The sequence below is a fragment of the Neofelis nebulosa genome, chromosome 3, assembly GCF_028018385.1.
Source record: "Neofelis nebulosa isolate mNeoNeb1 chromosome 3, mNeoNeb1.pri, whole genome shotgun sequence".
NCBI lineage: Eukaryota > Metazoa > Chordata > Mammalia > Carnivora > Felidae > Neofelis > Neofelis nebulosa.
In genome coordinates, this window is record NC_080784.1 from 71,453,327 (window position 1) to 71,461,550 (window position 8,224).

Sequence of the window (8,224 nt, forward strand, 5' to 3'; positions counted from 1 at the left end):
CAGTTGTTTAAGCATCTGACTCTTGGTTCCAGCTCAGGTCATGATCTCACTATGTGTGAGTTTGAGCCCTGTGAGCCCTGTGTCAGACTTTGTGCTGACAGCATGGAGCCTGCTTGGGATTCTCTCCCTTTTTATCTGCCCCTCTATTGCTTACTCTCTCTTTCTCTCTCTCAAAAAAAAATAATTAAAGAAATTTTAAAGTCCATCCACTTCTCCACTGCTTTACCAGAGAAGCAATTAATTTGGTGTAGGTAATGGAAGAAGAGAAGGGCTAACATACTGTGTTCAGTTTTCTTGTTTGTGTAGCTGGGTGGGTAATGCCAGTCAATGAGACAAGGGACATGGGAAGATTATTAGGTTGTGAAAAAATGAATTTAAGGGTTACTATTCCATGTATGAAATATTCTTGAGATATACAAGTATGGATAAAATATCTATATGATATAGATAAAAGTATATATGTATAAATTTTCATGAGATAGTTGAAATATACATCTGGGTTCAGAAAGGAGAATATACCTGTAAGTGTAGGTTTGGAAATTTGTTAGTATAATTAGAAGAGGAAAGTCAGAATTTATTTCCATTGGTGAGTCTAGAATACTAGCATCATATAAAAACAGTGATGGGGTAAAAAATATGCCTCAATTGATGACAGCTAGAAGGAATAGATACATGTTTCACCTCTAAGTGTTCTCACTAGGGTTTGTCATTCAAAAGAATGATTTGCAAAACACAAGAGATGCCCAGTTACGCATTCATTAATCCATTTAATCATTCATTCATCTGTGACACACTTAACTACTGTAATAACCTAATTCAAATTCACGATTTATTCAGAAATCCTATAATAGAAGATTATATGGTGCCAAATATATATTTCCATTTTTCTTTGCTTTTAGACCAGAACAAATGAGTTTAATTCTCTTCTGAGACAAGATCCTTTATAGTCATCATTTGGGGAGCAAAGTGACTCAATGAATCCGTGTATGTGGACACAGAGGCTAGCATGATTCAAAATGAAACTAAGGCTGTTTCATGTCATAGAGAACCAGTTGATGAAGTACTCACGAGCAAAAAGCACTTCCCCAAACAGGGATATTTCTGAGGGTTACGTGCCATCTCTCAAAACGCCACAGACTCACAAATATCATGCCAGTGCTGGTCTCAGAAAATATTTAAACTTCTATTAAGACGGAGGGAAGAAATATAGTACAGTTTTTAGAGTTGCAGAAATTATTCATAGCTATTATCAGCGCTATTGTTTGCTTTTAGTTCTTTGTATGTTTATAACTAAAATAATAATTAAAAATACCCTAACTTACAAAGATAACTATTGAATAATTCAACCAAATTTCCTGCTATAGTTTCAATGAAACTTTTTCTCCACGGACAGCTTAGTTTCTTCTATACATTCAAACTTTACATGACTGAATTACAGAAGGCTATGAATATGGTATTTGACTACTTTTATTCATCACTAATATCAATGTAATTATTTTTCTTGTTAATATAGATGATTTTGCTCAGACTATATGCATTGTTAATTACATGCATAATACTATTACACAAACACACATATCACAGGTCTTGTGTAGGGATTGAACATATTCATAATATTATTTTTGAAAAGTGTGAAAACCAAACTGGGACTCTTGACAGATTTTGGACTTATTCTTTCAAATTGCCTGGGAACCAGATATATTTGATTACTGAAATCTATCAAGAATATTCCTTTGAATTAAAAAACCTCCACATTGTTGGTGGGAATGTAAATTGGTGCAGCCACTCTGGAAAGCAGTGTGGAGGTTCCTCAGAAAATTAAAAATAGACCTACCCTATGACCCAGCAATAGCACTGCTAGGAATTTACCCAAGGGATACAGGAGTACTGATGCATAGGGGCACTCATACCCCAATGTTTATAGCAGCACTCTCAACAACAGCCAAATTATGGAAAGAGCCTAAATGTCCATCAACTGATGAATGGATAAAGAAATTGTGGTTTATATACACAATGGAGTACTACAGGGCAATGAGAAAGAACAAAATATGGCCCTTTGTAGCAACGTGGATGGAATGGAGAGTGTGATGCTAAGTGAAATAAGCCATACAGAGAAAGACAGATACCATATGTTTTCACTCTTATGTGGATCCTGAGAAACTTAACAGAAACCCATGGGGGAGGGGAAGGAAAAAAAAAAAAAAGAGGTTAGAGTGAGAGAGAGCCAAAGCATAAGAGACTCTTAAAAACTGAGAACAAACTGAGGGTTGTTGGGGGGTGGGAGGGAGGGGAGGGTGGGTGATGGGTATTGAGGAGGGCACCTTTTGGGATGAGCACTGGGTGTTGTATGGAAACCAATTTGACAATAAATTTCATATATTGGAAAAAATATATAAATAAATAAATAAATAAATAAAAAACCTCCACATTGATTCATAATAATTTGAAATCACCACAGTTAGTATAAACACATTATTCTATTTTCTTTGGTAACAGGGTTAGGGAAGAGCTCTTATTCAACAGCCCTTCCATGTGGAAGGTTATCTATTAAAATAAATTCCTGGTCTCTCTCTACCCTGTCAATCTTACATCTATTAGCTGGTTAGTGAGGTTGAAAAGAGAAATTGGTTATGAGTAGCTACCTCTCTTCATCTTTTTGCATCTTGAGAATATGCATAGAAGCAGCATTCTTCTATGCTGCCTCTCTCTGCATTTTGGTTTATAAGAAAAACAGAGCAGAAAGCAGGTCTCTTGAGTGCAGACTCCCAGGAAGAAAAAGATAGGAAAGAGCTGAACTGCCTGTGAATAATCAGTCCAATGATGGACCACGATCAGAATTAGGAAGTTCATTTTGTTCCAGTGGGCAAGCCACATTATAAGACTTTTGTTTCACTGGCAATAAAGATAAGATTTTGTCCCAGATATGATTTCTTTCATTTCTCAATTAGCTCGGAACTTGGGAAGAAGAGTGTCATATTTTGACATTCCTTAAAATTTCACAAGAGTTAAAAGAATAAATTCAATGAGAATATATGAGCATTTATGATATATTCATTATTGCCTTAGATGCTGTGGAAATAAAATAAAATATATAATATTTCCTGACCCCAAAGGCCTTATAGGGTGGAATGAAAGCCAATATATGTAAAGCAAATGGAGATTGAAGGGTTATGAATGCAGTAAGAATGTACAGAAAAGTGAGGCAGTTGGAGCTGGAACAGTTTTATATAGTTTTATAGAATGACAGATAAAGGTAGCATTGATAGAGGACAGAAATTATAGATCACAGTTAATGATCAGGGGACACTATAGTTTATTATTCTGGACACATGGACAATTCCTGTGTGATTGCCATGGAATGAAGCTTTAATTCCTGATCAAAGATTGTTTTCAAAATAAAGAACTATGTTTATCAGGAACATGAAGTGAAAGCACTTCATGTTTATATATATTTTGTAGTCTCCCCTTGGCTCTGAGTTTGACACACTGCTATGATATGATTGATCACATTTGTGCATTATTTAGTTGCATTTTTACTGCGTGTGGCTTGGCAGTAAATATTCAGTCTTCACAACACCTTTGCAAAGAGACATTTGCCGAGGACTTTTTTTCTAAAATCAGACTACACCAAAATCCCATGATGAACAAGTACAATGTGCCAAAAATGTTATTATTTGTACATCACTACCAATAGACTTAGTGATATGTATTTCTCCCGTAATGGAAATATATGATAGCATTGAAGAAGGGAACCCTTTGAGATTCTTGTAATGTTGTTATTTTCAAACTGGAACGAATTCATTCTAATTTGTATACCTTATTGTTTGTCACACTGAATAGCCCCATTGGCTCTCTACTGAGTTACATTACTTCTATTTAAGTAAATTTTAATTTTGATCACTCCAGGCAAAAGCACGTATATGATGAAGCGTTATCACGAATGACAAGATAGTGATAAATATGAAATTAAAGCAGCCTTCTAATTTCGTAGACTGTTTTCTATTATGCTTACTTGGCTCATGTTACTGGAAGCTCACAGAACAAGTGGCAGCCTAGTTAATCACAAGCATCACGGGGTAATTTGTTATGACAGAGCACCATGTGTGCTCATTAAATGCAGTGATTCCTTTATTTCTTTAATCTGACTTATGTCCTTTTATGATCCTTGTCTACCAAATCTGAAGATGATACAACAATAGAAAGCAAGAACTAATAGCCATGCCTGACATTACATAAAAGCACCAAGAGATTTTTTTTTTCTCATTAAACATTTGGCAAATAAATGATTTCACTAAATGACACTGAAATGATCTACCTTTATAAATTATGAATTGACACACCATACATTTGCTTACCCACAGTGTAATGATGATGAAACTATTAAACAGAGTATATACTACTCTAATTTTTTACTAAAACTGAATACTGTTACATTCAATATGGAGGATTCGCTAAACTGTACAGAGCCATTCTTCACAGTATTTATTTATTCTTTTTAATTTTTTTTAACATTTATTCAGTTTTGAGAGTGAGAGAGACAGAGCATGAGTTGGGGAGGGGCAGAGAGAGAGGGACACACAGAAGCCGAAGCAGGCTCCAGGCTCTGAGCTGTCAGCACAGAGCCCGATGCGGGACTCGAACTCATGAACCATGAGATCATGACCTGAGCTGCAGTCGAATGCTCAACCACCACCCAGGCACCCAACTCACAGTATTTGGACAGAAATTTAAGTATAGATTATAAAATGTAAGAATATGAATTATTTTATCTTTTGTATCTATTGCTTTTTAAAAATCTCATAATTTTCTTTTGGATTTAGTTCTGTCTTAATTATTCAATCAAGTAGTTAAATGACTCTATTTGGACCTTTAGAGATGGCCCATACCTTGTGCATTTCTTGAGACAATTCAGTGTGTTTGTGCACATGTATAGGGTTAGTTTCAGACAAACTTGGCTTTGAATCTGGCTATATTGTTTAACTATTTAACCTCTGGCAACATAATTTCTATGAAGGCCTAATCTTCCTCAATATGAATATTAAAAGAAGCAATTCTCTTAAAGCCATAGCATCTAATAGGGACATAATAATAAATAATCACTTGTCCAAACACGTTGCAGTTTGGCTATTTATAAATAGATGATACCTGTATAGCTAAATGACAGAACACTTTTAGGGAATAGTTTTGAGTTTTAGTAACAGAAAATCAGAAAAAGTTAAGATAAACAAGTATCAGAATATATCTTTGTCCCAATGAAGAGATCTGGAATTAGGCACACCAGTGCTGGGACATCAAGAAGAAGATAATAAAGACACAACCATTTTCAGGGAAGAGGGCAAGATGTGTTTGTTTTAGAAGCTGTGACATTAAAACTAATAAGAGAATGATGGGACGCCTGGGTGGCTCAGTCGGTTAAGCGGCTGACTTCGGCTCAGGTTATGATGTCACGGTCGGTGAGTTCAAGCCCCGCGTTAGGCTTTGCGCGGACAGCTCAGAGCCTGGAGCCTGCTTCTGTTTCTGTGTCTCCCTCTCTCTCTGCCCCTCTGCCATTCACGCTCTCTCTCTGCCTTTCAAAAATGAATAAATGTTAAAAAATAAATAAATAAATAAAAATAAAACTAATAAGAGGATGTTATACAAATGATGTCAATATATTTGATAATTTAAATTAAATAGATAAAAGAAAACTAATACTAAGATTCACGAAAATAGAAAACTTTGTCTCATTATTAAAATATTGACTCAGTCAACATCTTATTATGATGAGAACTTACTGCTCATCTTTTGTTCAGTAGTGAGTTCAAATAAGTATTTCAAAAATAAATAATTTCAATTAAAAATTATCATATAGTGAAAAAATCCCTAAAGTAATTTATGAGAGCAGGGTTTTTTATGATAATAAAATCTGACAATAACTATACAAGCATGAAAAATTACAGATTACTCTTGGCGTAAACATATATGTAAACAACCTAAACAATATATTGGAAAATTGAATCCATAAATACATAAAATTTTAAAATATCTTATAATGACCAATTTTGTTTTATTCAAGTCATGTAAGATGGTTTAATATTAGGAGATCAATCATTGGTATCATATTAACTCATTTAAAAACAAAGCAAAATTTAGGGTGATCTTACTAGAGGTGGAAAAGCTTTTGGTGACATTAAATATTCAAAGGCAATTTCCTTTCTTTGATAAAGAATATCAACCAAAACAACTTATAATAAATATCTGTCCTTTTGAGATCTGACACAAGACAAAGATGTTATTTATTGGCATTTGTATCTCATTATATAGTGGAGGTTTTAGCCAGAATAGAAAGGACACAAAAGGTAACAAAGGCTTAGATAGGAAAGCTCAAATCTGTAGTTCTAAGATGATGTGATTTTGTGAATAAAAGATAAGATAATAGAAATATGGAGTATTAGAATTTAGAAGATAATTTAAAATTTTATTTCATACAAAATTAATATGAAGGATATAAAGCACCTAAAAATCAAAGAAAATTTTGCGTAACTCAAAGAATAGAATTGTGAAATTATGTTGAGATATGTTAGATAATTCTTAATAAATTAAGAGATGTATTTTGCTCATGGATTAGAAGTCCCAGTATTATAATGTCATCAGCTCTCCCTAAATTCATTTACAAATTTAAAGCAGTCTTGGGGCACCTGGGTGGCTCAGTCAGCTGAGTGTCTGACTCTTGATTTAGATTCAGGTCATGATGTCAGGGTAGTAGGATCAATCCCCACGTGGGGCTATGCACTGAACATGGAGCCTGCTTAAGATTCTCTCTCTCTCTCTCTCTCTCTCTCTCTCTCTCCCTCTCTCTCTCTCCCCCTCCCTCCTTCCTTCTGTCCCTCTTTCCTGCTCACTCTCTGTCTCCAAACAAAACAAAACACAACGAAAAAACATTCTCTGTCAATTCCAGTAGGCTTTTTTTCTTCCACAGTGGAAGTTGACAAGTTGATTCAACAATGTTTTAGAAAGTACAAAATTCTGAGAATAAGCCTAATACTCCTGAAGAAGTAGACTAAGTTGGAGAGATGTGCCTTATAAAGACAGTATATTATGGTAAAGAGATAAATAGATGAATGAAACAAAATTGAGGGTCACTGAACAAAAGAAGACTCATGTGGTCAATAAATATGGGATGAAGTTCTCAATTTCATTAATGATCAAGGAAATTACAAATTATAAACACAGTGGGATACTATTACGCATCTGACCAATGGACGTTTTTCAAATCAAACTTAGTAAGCTTTGTATCAAGATTTGGAAAGTTTCTAGAACTCTCATACACTATTGATACAAGAAAAATGGTACAACCATGTTGAGAAACCAGTTTAGCATGGTGTATTGAAGTCGCATACACTCATATTTTAAAACTCAACAACTTTACTCCCAGATAATAATCTAAGGAAATTGTTGCTACTATAGACTGAATGTTTGTGTTCTTCCAAAATGCATCTATTGAAGCGCTAATCCCCAAAGTGATTGTATTTAAAGGTTGGGTATTTGGAAGATAATTAAGTCACGAGGGTAGAGTCCTCATTAATGGGATTAATGTCCATATAAGAAGAGAAGACTGGAGGTCTCTTTCTCTGCCATGTGAAGATACAGGGATAAGATGACTATTTGCAAACCAGGAGCAGGACAGTCGCCAGAACCTGACCATGCTGACACTTGATCTCAGACCTCCAGCTTCCAGAACTATGAAAAACCAAGTTGGGGGGTTTAAGCCAACTAGTCTAAGTTATGTTTATTATAGCAGTCTTAGACGCATGAGGCAAATGCATACCATATCCATAATAGCATCCACAAGGTGGAATAGCTTAAATGTTTGTTAATGTTAGAGCAAATAAAAGTGTCATATAGTCACAAGTGAAATACCATAATTCAATAAGTATGAATGAACAACAGTTATATGCAACCATATGAACAAACAGTATTGGTTAGAAAGAAGCAGATCATAGATGAATAGGTATAATAAATTTCCATTTATGTATGATTAAAAAATAGACAAAACCACATACGCATATGGGGAAGGTGGTATGAAGTAAAATTGAAATAGTAAGATAATGATATTTTTAAGTATGTGCATATATATTACATGTGTGTATGCATTTTTAAAGTTATTTATATTTACAAGGTTTGACAAATGTCCATTTTTTACTAGGTTACTGTGCACGATTGGGTTTAGAAGAGTGATAAATGC